A 20,401-nucleotide genomic window follows, 5' to 3' on the forward strand; every position below is an offset into this window, starting at 1 on the left:
AAATTTTAAAAATTAAACACAGAAAAAAGCATCTCTTGGTGTGCACTTGTAGCCTTTCTGTCCTTAAAACTCATACATCTGCTGTCTCTAATTCTCCCCTTTTTATGGTGCACCTGTTCATTCTAGAAACCATTCTCTAATCCTGTCAAAATGACAAACTACACTGGCCACTGGCTGCTTCCCAAAAATCAACCCTAGAGAAACTATTGAAGCTGGAGGGAACTCGGATTTGAGGATCTAATGACTAAAAATGAATAAAATACAACCCTGTGAGAAGTCCCTGGGGAGTCTGAAGACTCAGAAGTGTTATGTGAGGGCTGCGGAGGGGTGGGGGTATGAGTGAAAGGAGAGAAGGCTTCAGCCGGCCAGGGAAGGCAGCTAAGGTGGCTGTGAGAAGAGGGGCGAAAGGAGAGGGTCTCGTCTGTTCTCGCTTCTCGCCACCGGGGACGGTGACAGACCGCCAATCACCGAAGAAACTGGCAGCAACAGTCACGGCTGCAGGGGTCAGGAGGGTACAATAAGAGATGTGCAAAAGCCCTGCAGGAGAAAGGAGGGATGGAAAGGGTGGTGTGTACTGACCAGTTACCTTTGGGTATTCTCCAAACCCCCAGGGCAGGGAGAGTGAATCTATGGAGATTACTTCTAGAGAGTTTAAATGGGAAAGACATACTAGAGAAGTTATTTGTAGATGATGGAAAATTAGAATGATCACCATCAGTTCTATGAGGCTCTCTTCCCTGGCTTTGTTTCACCTACAGGTACATCAGCTGAAGGCTGGGTTGTAGCCATTTCCCAGCACAGAACCTTGTGTAGTAACTGATATCAAAGGGGAAGAGGAGTTCTTTCAAAGAAATAACCAGAAAGTCATAGAAGGAATACAACTACTATACAAGAAAGACAACAAACTCAACAGTATAAACCATCTAAATTATATAGAATGGTAAGAGGAAATGGACCAAGAAATTAAAATAATTATGACGAATATATTAAGAGGCTAAGGCTGATACCAGCAATGTGAAGCAAGAACAAGAAAACATAAGAAAGGACTAAACTGAGAAGTAGGTATGAAATATGTAATAGCTAGAGTGAAAAAGGCAATAGATAAGATACATAGCAAGATGGACAAAGGTGAATAAATCACTGAGTTGGAAGATCAGATTGAGAAACTCTCCCAGAGGTCATCAGGAAAGGATAAAGAGACAAAAAATACAAAGAAGCTAGGAGATGTAGATGGTGGAAGGAAAAGGGTCAACACCTGTGAGCCGTGGCTTTGTGCTGTGTCAGCTTAGCTAGGCTGAACTCCCTTTCCCAAAATCCCCTTTCTTGTGTGTTTCCAGTTAGGGTGGGCCATAAGCAAGCTCTCTGTGAAAGGTTCTAAAGTTGTTGTCACTTACCTGCCACCTCACTTCACTAGTGTGAAGAAGCAGTGGAGCCTCCAAATGCTCCACCTTCCATAGATCCCCTTAAGGTTCTCTGATTCCTGAACCAGGTGTGTGTTTGGCCATGGTGATAAAAGCCCCCGATTTCTGCAAGAAACACATATATTCAAGGTTAGAGGTAACAAGAACTAACATAAGTTTCAGTCTGTTCACAGGTTCCAGCTTGTGCTTCTATAAGGATTCCAACTTGTCCTGCTCACCCCCACCTGACTTCCATCTTCCCTTCCCAACTACCTGTTCTGTAGTTTTAAGGCTTCAGCATTGGAAGTGAAATGAATATACATGTGTGTATGTATGTATGTATGTATACACACATACACATATATATACAAATATGTGTATATGTATATTTTTTAAAGTCATTACATTTGAAAGAATTGGGCTGGGTATAAAATTCTAGGTTCAAATTTATTTTCTTTTAATATTTAAAAAGTATCTTTCCCATTTGTCATCTTGCACCCACTGTTCAATTTGATTCTTATTCTAGTTGATGATCTCTTCATTATTTCTGGAAGTTTTAAAAATTATTTCCTTGGATATACAGACATTGATAAATTTAAGAAAGTAATAGAATAAGTAAACATGAGTAAGGGTCTTAAGCAGCTACACTTGAACAAAAATAGAATAATTTTTTGAGCCAGCAGAAAATGCAATAAATTGAAATACAAGATATGGTGGGAGAAATAATTTCTAATATAAAAGAAATTACAATAAATGTAAGTGGATTAAACTCACAAATAAAAAGAAAAATACTTTCTGAGGGTATTAAGAAATAAAAACAAAATCCAAACATATGTTGTGTATAAGAAAAATTCTGAAAACCAAAAGACACAAAAAGGTTGAAAATGAAAGAGTTCAAGACAGGAAGAAAAAAACCCCCAAAACCATGAAAGAAGGCTGGAATAGCAATCATAATAGTGGATTAAAAAAAAAAATTAAGGTAAAAGGTAAACAAAAAATAGAGTGAGAAGAGATAACCATCACAAACATGTATGCACCTAACAATAGGTCACAATAACTGACAGCATATGGAGAGAAACATATAAATAGTTGGAGCTTTTAAAACCAAACTATCAAAAATGTATTAAGCAAACAAAAATTAAGCAGACCCTTATCTAAACAGTATAATTAGTGGGCTTATCCTATTAATTATATTGTTCAGATCTTTGATATGAATGTTCAGTGGTATGCTATGTATAATATATATGCTTTGATACATATGCTATAGTAGTTCATGCAACAAATAGCAAATACACATTTTTAGAAGCATACACATGTTTAAACTAACAGATTAGGCCTATAGGAAGTCTCAATAAACTTGCCAGGAACAATATCATGCAGATGAATTAATATTAGAAATTAGTAACAGGAAAGGTTTTTTAAATGTCCTATATTTTGAAAATACCATGTTACTAAATAACTCATAGGTTAAAACTTAAATTATAATCAAAATGAGAGACTATCTAGAATTGAATGAACATGAAGACACAAAATGTGTGGGACATACCTAAAGCAGTGTTTGAAGGAGCATTTACACCTTTAAATATGCTTATCAGGAAACAATAAAAGTTGAAAAGAGGGATTTCCCCATTGGTCCAGTGGGGGGACTCTGCACTCCCAAAGCAGGGGGCTGGGTTCGATCCGTGCAGGGAACTAGATCTCACATGCATGCCGCAACTAAGAAGTCCGCAACCCTGCATACCTCAACTAAGACCTGGCACAGCCAATATTTATTTATTTAAATAAATAAATATTAAAAAAGAAAAATATGCTAAACATCCAACTCAGGAAGTTATAAGAAAGAACATCAAAGCAAACCCAAAGAAGAAAAAGGATATAATAAAGGAAAAGAAACAATATAGTGACTTTTCTTAGTAGAAGAAATTAATAAAACTAAAGTTCTACTTTGAAAAAATTACCAAGATAAACCTCTGATAAGACTGATTAAGAGGAAAAAGAGACAACGAAAGTAAATAAAACACAGATCAAAATGAAGATGGGGAAATAACTGCAGATTTAAAAAACAAACAGATAAAATGGATAAATTCCTAGAAAACATAAGACGTCAACTGGTACAAGAATAAAAAAGGAATTTAAAATAGACCTACAAGGATCAAAGAAATTTAATTGGTAGTTAAAACTCCATCCCAAATTGCTCTAGGCCTGGATGCTTTTAAAATTGACTCTATCAAACTGTTAAAAACACAATTCCTGTTACATAAGTCGTTCCAGAAAATGCAAAAAGAAAGAATAATCCTCAGTTCATTTTCTGAAGCTAATCTATCTCATTTCCCTTAATACCTCTGGCTTTCAAGCCATAGTCTGGAAAGTTTTCCCTACTCCCATTTTATAGAGGAATTCATCCATGTCTTGCCTTGTACTTGCATGGTTTCATCTTATTTTTATGTTTGTGTTTCTGATCCATTTGGAATTTATTCTGGTATATACTGTAAATAATGAATCCAATTTTCTCTATTCCCACATGGCTACACACAGTGGTGTGCTGTAGCTGGCTCATGACAGCTCACAAGAGCTGATGGTTAAATTTTCAGGAATTTTGTGAGCTGATTGTTAAACACAGCCATTATTACAAAATAAATTATATAAACGTACAATGAAATAAATCATGTTCAAAGCAAAGTTAATAAATATTCAAAACTCATCACTTCCAGATTATTTTAATACATTTTACTATTATCAAGGTTCTTGGGGTTATTTTTGTCTGTGGTGGTAAGACTCTAGAATGGCATGCTGCTGTACATCTCTCCTCAACTCAGTATTAAAAATCATATTGCTAGCATGAAATTGACTATGGTGGTAGTATTCACATCATGAAAGTTGGCAGTGCCAAAATCGGGGCTTAAGTTATTGTTTTGTTGACTGTATACTATAGAGATCACTATGGCCAGTAGGCCAAATCCAACCTGCCACTTGTTTTTTGTAAATAAAACTTACTGGACCACAACCACACCCATTTTTTGACCTATTATCTGTGGATGTTTTTGTGCTATAATGGCAGAGGTGAATAGTTGCAACAGATACTAAATGGCCCCAAAAGTCTAAAGTATTTCCCATGTGACCCTTAGAAAAAGTTTGCTGACCTCTGGCCTAGACTTAAGACAATGATGGAGAAAATGTCAACAATGTAGATTCATCTTAAAAGTGCATTTGTCTGTAGCTGTTACACTGTGAATAGCACAAAAAATTGAGAAATAATCTTCCAGTAGTTGGAACCTATTATCCAATTCAGCAAAGAAGTCACTCATGTCCTTCACAAATAAGTCAAGATTCAACATTGTCATTTCACTTTCAGCTTCCTCATTAATGTAAATGAAAATATCAACCTACATTCACATGAAAGCTACACTCAACAATTACAACCATAGGTTGGTTATGGATAAGAATTTGGCAAAAATCAAAGAAATCATTCTGTGAGAATCAATTAATTATATGGTGTTGACAATACAGAATATTGTATATTTTATTACTATTAATAAATTACTAAATATCCTTTATATCAGTAAAATTAATAGTATACATATATACATGCATATATATGTGTATAGATATAGATATTGATACATACACACAAACACGTGTATATGTGTATGTATTAAACATTTATCAGCACAACACTGGCTACACAGCATCTCAATTTCACTTATTAAACAGTTTATATCTCTAGTTTAAAGTGAACACAATGAAACCATTATCTGTGATTTCAGTCCAGAGCTATAAAGCAAGAAACAATGCCTTAATAGTTTGGTCAGCTGAGTTCCATTGACAACTACTATGCTGAATTTTCTTAAGTGTGCTAATCTTTCTGTAAGTAAACCACAATCTTCTATTACTAAAAATATTTATTTTTAAAAATGTATCTTATCCTTACTGATTTGAGATGCTCCCTTTATTATATACTAAATTTCCATATGCATATTATTCTATTTCTCATCACTCTCTTGTCCCGCTTGTCTGTCTGTCTATTAATGTGTCAATACCAAACTGTCTTAAATATAAAGCGTTTGTGGTTTGCTGTAATGTAACTGCAAACCCTCCCATTCTCTCACCCAATTGCTGTTCTCTTTCAGGATGTTTTAACCATTCTTCCTTGTTTGTTCTTTCAGACAAGTTTTATAATCATATCGTGTTGCTACAGGGGGAAAAAATCTGATGATAACATTATTGGGCATTTCATAAATTTATAAATAAAAATAGAGAAAACATATTTTTTTTAACATCTTTATTGGAGTATAATTGCTTTACAATGGTATGTTAGTTTCAGCTTCACAACAAAATGAATCAGTTATATATATACATATATTCCCATATCTCTTCCCGCTTGCGTCTCCCTCCCTCCGAGAAAACATATTTTTAAATGATGTTGAGTTTTTCTATCCAAGAACGAGGCACATTTTTCCATTTGTTGAAATCAACTTTTATAACTTTCAGGTTTATTTTCCTCATGTAGGTTCTGGATACCTCTAATTAAGTTTTACCTTGGCAATTTTTTTTTTTTTAAATCATAAGAGGATCTTCTCCTCCATTACATTTTGTAATTGGTTTTTGTTTCTATTATGAATGTTATTGATTTTGAATGTTAATTTTATAAGCTGCTACATTACTAAATTATTTTATTTGAGGTCACTTTTAATTAATTCTTTTGGATTTTCCACATGTCTAATCATGTCATCTGAAAATAGAGTTCTAACTCTTCATGTCCAACTATTATATCCTGCAATTATTTTCTCTTGTCTAATTAAAATAGGTAAGAGCTTCAAAATAATGTTACATAGGAGTTGTATGATTCCTCTCTAGTACCTGACTTTAGTGGGAATGCCTTAGTGTCTCTTCATTAAGTAATATGCAATATTGGGAGCTGAATTATATATATTTTACCAAGTTGAGAAAGCATAGTAGGCTGAATAATGGCCCCTAAAGATACAAGATGTTATTCCTTAGAACCTGTACACTTCACCTTATCTGAAAAAAATTTGCATATATGAATAAATTAAGGATTTTGAGATGAAGAGATTATGTCGGATTATACATGTGGGCCCTAAATGCAAACACATGTATCCTTATAAGAGGGAGACGAAGGGAGATTTGATATATACAAGAGAGAAAGCAATGTAACCATGGTGGCAGAGATTGGAGTGATGTAGCCACAAGCCAAGGAATGCTGGCAGCCATCAGAAGGTGGAAGAGGCAATGAACAGATTTTCCCCTAGAGTTTCCAGAGGGAGTGTGGCCCTGCCCACACCTTGATGTTGGTACAGTGTTACTGATTTTAGATGTCTGGCATCCACAACTACTAAACAATACATTCTGTTTCTTCAAGCCCCCAAATAACATAACTATTCAGATAGCTCAGCATGGTTGCTAGATACAATATCAACTTAAATACTTTAAACTCACAAAATCATAAAAGGCATATTATAAAATAAAGATAAAGTGACATTCACAGTTCAAAACTACATAGTATCTAGGAATTAATTTAGAAAAGACTGCCATGGAGAAAAATTAAAGATTCAATGAAGAATATACAGATGATCTCAGGCTTCCCTGGTGGCGCAGTGGTTGAGAGTCCGCCTGCCAATGCAGGGGACACGGGATCATGCCCTGGTCCGGGAAGATCCCACAGGCCACGGAGCGGCTGGGCCCGTGAGCCATGGCCGCTGAGCCTGTGCGTCCGGAGCCTATGCTCCACAACAAGAGAGGCCACAACAGTGAGAGGCCCGCGTACCGCAAAAAAAAAAAGAATATACAGATGATCTGAATGAAAGGAGAGACAATTCAAATTCTTGAATGAGATGACTTAATATTATAAAGATGAAAAATATCCTCAACTTGATCTACATATTCAGTGCAATACCAATCAAAATGCCGGTTGCATTTTTTGAAGAATTTATAAATTGAGTCTAAAAATTCTATAAGGGAAGACCTTCAAGACAGCAGAGGAGTAAGACGTGGAGATAACCTTCCTCCCCACAAATACATCAAAAATACATCTACATGTGGAACAACTCCTGCAGAACAACTACTGAACGCTGGCAGAAGACCTCAGACTTCCCAAAAGGCAAGAAAATCCCCACATACCTGGGTAGGGCAAAAGAAAAAAGAATAAACAGAGACAAAAGAATAGGAACCGGACCTGCACCTCTGGGAGGGAGCTGTGAAGGAGGAAAAGTTTCCACACACTAGGGAGCCCCTTCACTGGTGGGGACGGGTGGTGGACAGGGAGGAAGCTCTGGAGCCACGGAGGAGAGCACAGCAACAGGGGTGCAGAGGTCAAAGTGGAGAGGTTCCCGCACAGAGGATCAGTGCCGACCAGCACTCACCAGCCTGAGAGGCTTGTCTGCTCACCTGCCGGGGCGGGTGGCGGCTGGGAGCTGAGGCTCAGGCTTCAAAGGTCAGAGCCCAGAGAGAGGACTGGGGTTGGTGGCATGAACACAGCCTGAAAGGGGCTAGTGCACCACAGCTAGTCAGGAGGGAGTCAGGGAAAAAGTCGAGCTGCCTAAGAGGCAAGAGACCATTGTTTCAGGATGTGCAAGGAGAGGGGATACAGAGCACTGCCTAAATGAGCTCCAGAGACGGGTGCGAGCCATGGCTATCAGCTCAGACCACAGAGACAGGCATGAAATGCTAACGCTGCTGCCACTACCACCAAGAAGCCTGTGTGCAAGCACAGGTCACTATCCACACCTCCCCTCCTGGGAGCCTGTGCAGCCCGCCACTGCCGGGGTCCCGTGATCCAGGGACAACTTCCCCAGGAGAACACACGGCACGCCTCAGGCTGTTGCAATGTCACGCTGGCCTCTGCCACCACAGGCTTGCCCCGCATTCCAGTTATGACTACTGTACCCCTCCCTCTCCTTGGCATGAGTGAGCAAGAGAGCCCTAATCAGCCATGGCTTTATCCCCCTCTGGTCAGGGTGGGGAACAGATGCCTGAGGGTGCCCTACATGCAGAGGCAGGGACAAAACCAAAGCTGAAACCCAGGAGCTGTGCGAACAAAGAAGAGAAAGCAAAATTTCTCCGTGCAGCCTCAGGAGCAGCGGATTAAATCCCGACAATCAACTTGATGAACCCTGCGTCTGTGGGATACCTGAATAGACAACGAATGTTCCCAAAACTGAGGCGGTAGACGTTGGGAGCAATTGTAGACTTGGGGTTTGCTTTCTGCATCTGTTTTGTTTCTGGTTTTTATACTTATCTTAGTTTAGTTTTGAGTGCTTGTTATCATTGGTGGATTTGTTTATTGGTCTTGTTGCTCTCTCCTTTACTTTTTTATATATTTTTTCTCTTTTTGTGAGTGTGTATGTATATGTGTCTCTGTGTGATTTTGTCTGTTTAGGTTTGCTTATACCATTTGTCCTAGGGTTCTGACTGTTCGTTTTTTTGGTTTGTTTGTTTGTTTGCTTGCTTTTTATGAGTGTGTGTATGTTTCTTTGTGCCATTTTTGTCTGTTTAGTTTTGCTTTTACTATTTGGTTTGGGGTTCTATCAGTTTGTTGGGGGTTTTTTATCCTTTTTTTCTTCTGAGCCCTGTGGCTGGCAGGGTCTTAATGCTCCAGCCAGGTGTCAGGCCTGAGCCTCCAAGATGGGAGAGCCAAGTCCAGGACATTGGACCACAACAGACCTCTGGCCCCATGTAATATCAATCAGCGAAAGCTCTTGAGATCTCCATCTCAACACTAAGACCCAGCTCCACCCAACAGCCAGCAAGCTCCAGTGCTGGAAGACCAAGCCAAACAACTAGCAAGACAGGAACACAACCCCACCCATTAGCAGAGAGGCTGCCTAAAGTCATACTAAGTTCAAAGACAACCCAAAACACGACCAGACGCGGTCCTGCCCACCAGAAGGACAAAATCCAGCCCCATCCACCAGAACACAGGCACCAGTCCCCTCCACAAGAAAGCCTACAAAACCTCACCCACTGGGGGCAGACACCAAAAACAATGGGAACTACAAACATGCAGCCTGTGAAAAGGAAACCTCATTAAGTTAAACAGAATGAGAAGACAGAGAAATATGCAACAGATGAAGGAGCAAGGTAAAAACCCACCAGATCAAACAAATGAAGAGGAAATAGGCAGTGTACCTGAAAAAGAATTCAGAGCAATGATAGTAAAGATGACACAAAATCTTAGAAATAGAATGGAGGGAATACAAGAAACGTTTAACAAGGATCTATAAGAACTACAGAGCAAGCAAACAATGATGAACAACACAATAAATGAAATTAAAAATTCTCTAGAAGGAATCAATAGCAGAATAACTGGGGCAGAAGAACGGATAAGGGACCAGGAAGATAAAATAGTGGAAATAACTGCCACAGAGCAGAAAAAAGGAAAAAGAATGAAAAGAATTGAGGACAGTCTGAGAGACATCAGGGACAACATTAATTGCACCAACATTTGAAGTATAAGGGTCCCAGAAAAAGAAGAGAAAAAGAAAGGGACTGAGAAAATATTTGAAGAGATTAGAGTTGAAAACTGCCCTAAAATGGGAAAGGAAATAGTCAATCAAGTCCAAAAACTGCAGAGTCCCATACAGGATAAATCCAAGGAGAAACATGCCAAGACACATATTAATCAAACTATCAAAAATTAAATACAAAGAAAAATTAGTAAAAGCAGGAAGGGAAAAACAACAAATAACATACAAGGGAATTCCCATAAGGTTAACAGCTGATCTTTCAGCAGAAGCTCTGCTAGCCAGAAAGGAGTGGCAGGACATATTTAAAGTGACGAAAGGGAAAAACCTACAACGAAGATTACTCTAACCAGCAAGGATCTCATTCAGATTCGACAGAGAAATTAAAACCTTTACAGACAAGCAAAAGCTAAGAGAATTCAGCACTACAAAACCAGCTTTACAACAAATGCTAAAGGAACTCTCTAGGCAGGAAACACAAGAGAAGGAAAACACCTACAATAACAAACCCAAAACAATTAAGAAAATGGTAATAGGAACATACATATCAATAACTACCTTAAATGTAAATGTATTCAATGCTCCAACCAAAAGACACAGACTGGCTGAATGGATACAAAAACAAGACATGTATATATGCTGTCTACAAAACACCCACTTCAGACCTAGGGACACATACAGACCAAATTGAGGGGATGGAAAAAGATATTCCATGCAAATGGAAATCAAAAGAGAGCTGGAGTAGCAATTCTCATATCAGACAAAATAGACTTTAAAATAAAGACTATTACAAGAGACAAGAAGGACACTACATAATGATCAAGGGATCAATCCAAGAAGAAGATATAACAATTGTAAATATTTATTCACCCAACATATGAGCACCTCAATACACAGGAAAATGCTAACAGCCATAAAAGGGGAAATTGACAGTAACACAAAAATAGTAGGGGACTTTAACACCCCACTTTCACCAATGGAAAAATCGTCCAAAATGAAAATAAATAAGGAAACACAAGATTTAAATGACACATTAAACATGATTAAACTGATATTTATAGGGAATGCCATCCAAAAACAACAGAATACACTTTCTTCTCAAGTGCTCATGGAACATTCTCCAGGATAGATCATACCTTGGGTCACAAATCATCCTTGGTAAATTTAAGAAATTTGAAATTGTACCAAGTATCTTTTCTGTCCACAACACTATGAGACTAGATATCAATTACAGGGAAAAATCTGTAAAAAATACAAACACATGGAGGCTAAACAACATGCTATGAAATAACCAAGAGATCACTGAAGAAATCAAGAGGAAATAAAAAAATACTTAGAAACAAATGACAATGAAAACAAGATGACCCAAAACCTATGGGATGCAGCAAAAGCAGTTCTAAGAGGGAAGTTTATAGCAATACAGTCCTACCTCAAGAAACAAGAAAAATCTCAAATAACAACCTAACCTTACACCTAAACCAATTAGAGAAAGAAGAACAAAAAACCCCAAAGTTGGCAGAAGGAAAGAAATCATAATACCAGAACCGAAATAAATGAAAAAGAAATAAAGGAAACAATAGCAAAGATCAATAAAACTAAAAGCTGGTTCTTTGAGAACATAAACAAAGTTGATAAACCATTAGCCAGACTCATCAAGGAAAAAAGGGAGAAGACTCAAATCAACAGAATTAGAAATGAAAAAGGAGAAGTAACAACTGACACTGCAGAAATACAAAGGATCATGAGAGATTACTACAAGCAACTATATGCCAATAAATGGACAACCTGGAAGAAATGGACAAATTCTTAGAAAAGTACAACCTTCCAAGACTGAACCCAAAGAAATAGAAAATATGAACAGACCAATCACAAGCACTGAAATTGAGACTGTGATTTAAAATTTTCCAACAAACAAAAACCCAGGACCAGGTGGCTTCACAGGTGAATTCTATCAAACATTTAGAGAAGACATAACACCTATCCTTCTCAAGCTCTTCCAAAATATAGCAGAGGGAGGAACACTCCCAAAGCCATTTTACGAGGCCACCATCACCCTGATACCAAAACCAGACAAAGATGTCCCCAAAAAAGAAAACTATAGGCCAATATCACTGATAAACATAGATGCAAAAATCCTCAACAAAATACTAGCAAACAGAATCCAACAGCACATTAAAGGAATTACACACCATGATCAAGTGGGGTTTATCCCAGGAATGCAAGGATGCTTCAATATACATAAATCAATCAATGTGATACACCATATTAACAAACTGAAGGATAAAAACCATATGATCATCTCAATACATGCAGAAAAAGCTTTTGACAAAATTCAACATGCATTTATGATAAAAACTCTACAGAAAGTAGACACAGAGGGAAACTTCCTCAACATAATAAAGGCCATATATGACAAACCCACAGCAAACATCATTCTCAGTGGTGAAAAACTGAAAGCATTTCCTCTAAGATCAGGAAGAAGACAAGGATGTCCACTCTCACCACTATTATTCAACATAGTTTTGGAAGTCCTAGCCACAGCAATCAGAGAAGAAAAAGAAATAAAAGGAATACAGATTTGAAAAGAAGAAGTAAAGCTGTCACTGTTTGCAGATCACATGATACTATACATAGAGAATCCTAAAGATGCTACCAGAAGACTATAGAGCTAATCAATGAATTTGGTAAAGTTGCAGGATACAAAATTAATGCACAGGAATCTCTTGCATTCCAATACACTAACGACCAAATATCTGAAAGAGAAATTAAGGAAACGCTCCCGTTTACCAATGCAACAAAAAGAAAAAAATACCTAGGAATAAACCTACCTAAGGAGACAAAAGACCTTATGCAGAAAATTATAAGACACTGATGAAAGAAATTAAAGATGATATAAACAGATGGAGAGATATACCATGTTCTTGGATTGGAAGAATCAACATCGAGCAAATGACTATACTACCCAAAGCAATCTACAGATTCAATGCAATCCCTATCAAACTACCAATGGCATTTTTCACAGAACTAGAACAAAGAATTTTACAATTTGTATGGAAACACAAAAGACCCCGAACAGCCAAAGAAATCTTGAGAAAGAAAAACAGAGCTGGAGGAATCAGGCTTCCGGACTTCAGACTATACTACAAAGCTACAGTAATCAAGATAGTATGGTACTGGCACAGAAACAGAAATATAGATCAATGGAACAGGTTAGAAAGCCCAGAGATAAGCCCATGCACATATGGTCACCTTATCTTTGATAAAGGAGGCAAGAATATACAATGGAGAAAAGACAGCCTCTTCAATAAATGTTGCTGGGAAAACTGGACAGCTACATGTTAAAGAATCAAATTAGAACACTTCCTAACACCATATACAAAAATAAACTCAAAATGGATTAAAGACCTAAATGTAAGGCCAGACACTATAAAACTCTTAGAGGAAAACATAGGCAGAACACTCTATGACATAAATCACAGCAAGATCCTTTTTGACTCACCTCCTAGGGAAACGGAAATAAAAACAAAAATAAACAAATGGGACCTAATGAAGCTTAAAAGTTTTGTGTACAAAGGAAACCATAAAAAAGACGAAAAGACAACCCCCAGAATGGGAGAAAATATTTGCAAACGAAGAAACTGACTAAGGATTAATCTCCAAAATATACAAGCAGCTCATGCAGCTCAATAATAAAAAAACAAACAACCCAATCAAAAAATGGGTGGAAGACCTAAATAGACATTTCTCCAAAGAAGACATACAGATTGCCAACAAACACATGAAAAGATGCTCAACATCACTAATCATTAGAGAAATGGAGATCAAAACCACAATGAGGTATCACCTCACACCCGTCAGAATGTCCATCATCAAAGAAATCTACAAACAATAAATGCTGGGAGGGTGTGGAGAAAAGGGAACCCTCTTGCATTGTTGGTGGTAACGTAAATTGATACAGCCACTATGCAGAACAGTATGGAGTTCCTTAAAAAACTAAAAATAGAACTACCATATGACCCAGCAATCCCACTACTGGGCATATACCCTGAGAAAACCATAATTCAAAAAGAGCAATGCACCACAATGTTCACTGCAGCACTATTTACAATAGCCAGGACATGGAAACATGTCCATCGACAGATGAATGGATAAAGAAGATATGGCACATATATACAATGGAATATTACTCAGCCATAAAAGGAACGAAACTGAGTTATTTGTAGTGAGGTGGATGGACCTAGAGTCTATCATAGAGATTGAAGTAAGTCAGAAAGAGAAAAACTAATACCGTATGCTAACATGTATATATGGAATCTATAAAAAAAATGGTTATGATGAACCTAGGGACAGGACAGGAATAAAGACACAGATGTAGAGAATGGACTTGAGGACATGGGGAGGGGGAAAGGTAAGCTGGGGCGAAGTGAGAGAGTGGCATGGACATATATACACTACCAAATGTAAAATAGATAGCTAGTGGGAAGCAGCCGCATAGCACAGGGAGATCAGCTCCGTGCTTTGTGTCCACCTAGAGGGGTAGGATTGGGAGGGTGGGAGGGAGACGCAAGAGGGAGGAGATATGGGGATACATGTGTATGTAGAGCTGATTCACTTTGTATACAGCAGAAACTAACACACCATTGTAAAGCAATTATACTCCAATAAAGATGTTAAAGATAAATCGTAGAGATGAACAAACATCCACAAACAGCTAAACAATGAAAAAGAAGACTTGACAGAAATCTGCCAAACCAGGCTATCAGCTGTACAATGAAGCCATTATTAAAAAAGAAAAGTGTGGTTTGCACTGAAATAACAAATAGGCCAAAGCAACAACACAGAATGCTCAGAATCAGACCCAGTACTACTCAGAGTAAGATCCAGGGTTTGACGTGATTTCCAATTCAGGTAGCACCACAAATTAACTGGGAAATAATTAATTATTTGGAGTCAAAATTTGGAAAATTGATTCACTACATGTAGAAAAATAAAGTAATTCTTGGACCAAAAGTGATCACAAGTACATTAAAGAACCAAAGGTGAAAGACAAAACTATGAAATTAACAGGAGGAAATATAGGAGAATATCTACATAACCTAGCAGTGAAGAAAAACTTTTTAAACAAAATCCCAAAGACACAAACCATAATGACAAAAATTTATGAATCTGATTAAAGCAAAATTAAGAATCTCTAGTCAATGAACAAAATGATAGAGTTAATGGACAGAAGATCGGGAGAAGATATTTACAAAGTATAAAACTAACCAGGGACCAATATCCATAGCATACACAGAAATCTTGCAAAGCAACTAGAAAAAGATAGGAACTTCAAAAACTTTATATATATAGACAAAAGATATGACCAAGTAATTTACAGGAAAGGAAACCAAAATGCTAAGGAGTATATAAAGAGGTAGCCTAACTAATTGGTATCAGAGAAATGCAAATTAAACCAAACCGATGTCAATTCTTCACAACTTAATCCATCAATTCAATGAAATTTCAATTAAAATCCCAGGAAGTTATTTTGTGGATGCTGACAAACTAATCCAACATTTAAATGAAGAGATAAAAGATCCAGAATAGCCAACACTATATTGAACAAGAACCAAGTCAGAATACCACCTAACATCAAAATTTACTATAAATCTACAATAATCAAGACAGTGCAGTACTGGCAAAGGAACAGACATATAGATCAATGAAACAAAATAGACTCCAGAAATAGACGTACATAAATGTAGTTAACTGATCTTTGACAAAGAAGAAAAGGTAGTCTTTTTTTAATTGAATAAATTTGACATGTAACATTAGTAAGGTGTACAGTGCATTGCTTTGACACATTTGTATATCATAATATGATTTCAGATGTAGCAATATTTATCACATTATACAATTATTGTATAATATTCAACAAATGCTGCTAGAACAACTAGATATCCATATACAAATAAATGAACCTAGACACAGAACTTATACCCTTTACAAAAATTAACTCAAAATGGTTCATAGACCAATATATAAAATACAAAACCATAAAACTCTTAGAACATAACATAGAAGAAAGTCTAAATGTCCTTGGGTTTCATGATGACTTTTTACATATAACACCAAAGGCATGATCAATGAAAGAAATAATTGATAAGTTGGATTTTATTAAAATTAAAAACTTCCGCTTTGCAGAAGTCAAGAGAAAAAGAAGACAAGCCACAGACTGAGAGAATGTTTTTATGTGCAAAAGATACATCTAATAAAGGACTGTTATCCAAAATACACAGAAAACTAAAACTCAACAATAAAAAAAGTAAAAACCCGATGAAAAATTGGACAAATGACCTAAAGAGACACCTCACCAAAGAAGATACACAGATGGCAAATAAGCATATGAAAAGATGCCCAACATCATATGTCATTAGGGAAATCCAAATTAAGACACTACACACCTATTAGGATGGTAGAAATCCAGAACACTGACAATACCAAATGCTGGTGAGGATGTGGAGCAGCAGGAATTCTTATTACTGGTGGGAATGCAGAATGCTACAGCTATTTTGGAAGACAGTATTGTGGTTTCTTACAAAACTAAACATACTCTTACCTACAATCCAACAATGGCACTTATTATTATTTACACAAATGAGTTGGAAATTTACACAAAAACCTGCACACAGATATTTGTAGTAGCTTTATTCATAATTGCCATCAAGTAAAAGCTGAAAGGGCTTCCCTGGTGGCGCAGTGGTTGAGAGTCAGCCTGCCGATGCAGGGGACACGGGTTCGTGCCCCGGTCTGGGAAGATCCCACATGCCACGGAGTGGCTGGGCCTGTGAGCCATGGCCACTGAGCCTGTGCGTCCAGAGCCTGTGCTCCGCAACGAGAGAGGCCACAGCAGTGAGAGGTCTGCGTACCACAAAAAAAGAAAAAACAAAAAAAACCTGAAAGAGTTCAGCACCACCAAACCAGCTCTACAAGAAATGTTAAAGGGATTTCTCTAAGTAAAAAAGAAAAGGCCACAACTAAAAACATGAAAATTACAAAAGGAAAAAGCTCATTGGTAAAGGCAAGTATACAGTGAAGGTAGTAAGTCAACCACATACAAAATGAGTGGGAAGGTTAAAAGACACAAGTAGTAAAACTATGTATATCCACAATAAGCAGTTAAGGGATTCACAAAACAATTAGACACAATTGTCATAACTTGGAGGTAATTAAGACATCCTTCAGTAGGTTAATGGATAAGTAAAATGTGGTACATCCAGACAATGAAGTATTACTCAGCACTAAAAAGAAGTAATTAAGTTACGGAATGATATGGAGAAATCTTAAATGATATTACTAAGTTAAAGAAGCCAATCAGAAAAGGCTATATCCTATGTGATTCCAACTATATAACATTCTGGAGAAGGCAAAACTACAGAGACAGGGAACATCAGTGATTACCAGAGGTTAGGAAGGAGAGAGGGATGAATCAGGGGAGCACAGAGAATTTTTAGGGCAGTGAACCTATTCTGTATGATACTATAAAGGTGGACACATGTCCTTATACTTTTGTCAAAATCTATAGATTGTGCAACACCAAGAGTGAATCCTAGTGTAAACTTTGGACTTGGGGCGATTATATGTCAGTGTAGGCTCATCAATTAAAACATATACAGGGGGCTTCCCTGGTGGCGCAGTGGTTAAGAATCTGCCTGCCAGTGCAGGGGACACGGGTTCGAGCCCTGGTCTGGGAAGATCCCACATGCCACGGAGCAACTAAGCCCGTGCGCCACAACTACTGAGCCAGCGCTCTAGAGCCCACGAGCCACAACTACTGAGCCTGAGTGCCACACCTACTGAAGCCTGCACGCCTAGAGCCCGTGCTCTGCAACACGAGAAAAATGAGAATGAGAAGCCTGCGCACCACAACGAAAAGTAGCCCCCGCTCACCGCAACTAGAGAAAGCCCGCACACAGCAACAAAGACCCAACGCAGCCAAAAACAAATAAATTAATTAATTAAAAGCAAAAAAACAAAAAAACCTTTGGTACCACTCTCGTGCAGGATGTTGATAGTGGAGGAAGCTGGGTGGGGGCAAGTATACACCCTATTTTCCATTCAACTTTGCTGTGAACTTAAAACTGCTCTAAAAAATAAAGTTCATTTAAAAGACAAAAAACAAAATGAGGCATCACTTTGCTCCAGTAATGTGGGCAGATGCTGGAGAGCTGGGTAACATCAAGTGTTGGGGAGGGAGGGATATCACGCCCTACTGGTGGGTATGTGGATGGGTGCACACTCCACGGCACAACCTGGCAAAGCTCAAGTGCCATTTGTCAGCTAATGTGTGCACATTTCTAGAAACTGTTCCTGAGTACCTACCACAAAGACAGTCTCACACACATCCGTAAGGGGACTTACAAGAGAATATACATTTCAATACTGTTTGTTGGAGGCTATCTGGGTGCTCACTACCTGGAATGAGGGAAGGGAAGACAAATAGGTCAAATATGGTGACTGTAGCAGTTAGAATGCCACAGACTTGAAAAACCCATGGCAACATGTATAATATTAAAAACAGTGAAAAAAGATATAGAATGAGCTATAGAACATTGTGCCACTAAAAGTGAATTTTAAATATATGGACCCCAGTGAATGCATACAAATAAAAGGACCCATATTAAAGACATCAGAATAGTTTCCTATGTGGGAAGAAGGAAACAGGAGTAAGGAATCTGCATAAAAGTTTTAAAAAGTTAAAACAAAAAACCAAACTACATTAAACAGAAGCTTTGTGTGGACCAATGGTAATGATATGGCATAAACTAAGAAGTGTGGTTAATTTAAACCTTTGCACCTGAGCTCCAACTAAAGCTAGAGATGGATAGATTAGAGAATGATAGACAATAGATAGATGATAGATAGATAGATAGATAGATAAAAGAATGCATTCTCTCTCCCATTATGGCCATTGAAATATCATCACTACCGCTGCCACCCCAGAGAGTTCCATTCTCAACCCATTTGACCTTAGTCTTACATGTAACTTTGAAGCTCTTTATACAAAAACAGTTAATAAGGTCTTTTATTTCAGGATGTAAATACTGTCCATCTAAACTTCTACCCTCATCTCAGTAAGTCCTCTCGTATTTTCTACACCTTGTGCTGCAATTTCTGATGTCTCCCCTGCTTGATACAACCTGATATGAACCATACACTTGGGAGAATAGAGAAAGGGTCTCCTTACCTAGAGGGAGAGAGAGCATCGTGGAGGGAAAGGACAGCATGTGCAAATGTGTCATGGCATATAGGGCACGTTTGGAGAAGTGCATTTAGATCACTGAGAACCCTGGTCTGACTGCAATTTAGAGTGAGCTCTAGGAGATGACTCTGCAGAGGGAAACAGGGTCAGATCAGTTTACAGATGATTTTAAGTGAGGCTAAGGAGTTTGAATTTGCACCTGAGGCAAATGCAGAGTCATTGAAGAATGTTAAGCAAGAACCGAGTGACTTGATTGGATTTGTATTTAGAATGATCACTCTGACTGCAGTGTGGAGAAAAGGCGGTGGTGGGGGGTGGGCAGGAATGAGGGAGCCAGTTAGAAGGATGTGGCCATCCTCCAGGCTACAGCATTCATTAATTTAACAAAAGACCTTGGTAGTGAGGCAAGAGATAGATGGGCTCCAGGCTAGACATTTACAACTGGCCTCCTGTTCACACCTCCTGGGGATAGAAGAAGATGAGCTCCAGGCCGGACATTCATTACCAGCCCCTGTTTACATTTCCTGAAGCAAGAGACAAATGGACTCCAGGACTACATATTTATGACCGGACTCCTGTCTATATTTCAAGATCTGTACCTCGATATAAAAATCAGCAGCAGGAATAGGGTAAATAACCGGACATTGGGCATTTTATGGCAGGGACACGGTGGGACTAAACCCTATTAAAGGATCAAGAGGTCACACACTTCCCATCCTTGGGGCAAGGGAGACACTACGCATGCGCAAAAGCCTTCACAGGGTCAAAATGGCAGGAGATGCCAGACCATAGTAAGTCCTGCTATCTCCTCCCAGAGGCCTTTGCGGTGGGATCCATCTTAACTTAGGGGTGCGTACGCACCCAGGGGAGGGTCCAGAAGCAAATTAGCCATAGGGTCAAAACAATATGATTGGCCAAAAAGAAGAAAAAGACCCAGGAGACTGCCCCCTTATAAAGGACTTAAACTTCCCACAGGCGCAGCTCTCTCTGTTCGCTGGTGCGTCTTTCCGCGTGTACTTTGTTTTTCCAATAAACTTTTTACTTTTCTCTTTACCTTCTACCTCCTTGCCTGAATTCTTTTTTGACAAGGAAGGTAAGAACTAGGGACCCAGGCCTTAGCTGCTGGCCCCTGTGGTCCAGTGTTTAGGACTCCCATTCCTGGAACTAAGATCTTGCTTCCTACTATTGCTTGCTGCAAGCTGCCACTTTCTGCTGCCTGCGTCCGAAATCAGTAGCCTGACTCTCTTAGTGGATTAGCCATCCAATTGTAAAGTCAGAAGACT

The sequence above is a fragment of the Leucopleurus acutus genome (genome assembly GCF_964270905.1).
Source record: "Leucopleurus acutus genome assembly, chromosome: 3".
Taxonomy (NCBI): Eukaryota; Metazoa; Chordata; class Mammalia; order Artiodactyla; family Delphinidae; genus Leucopleurus; species Leucopleurus acutus.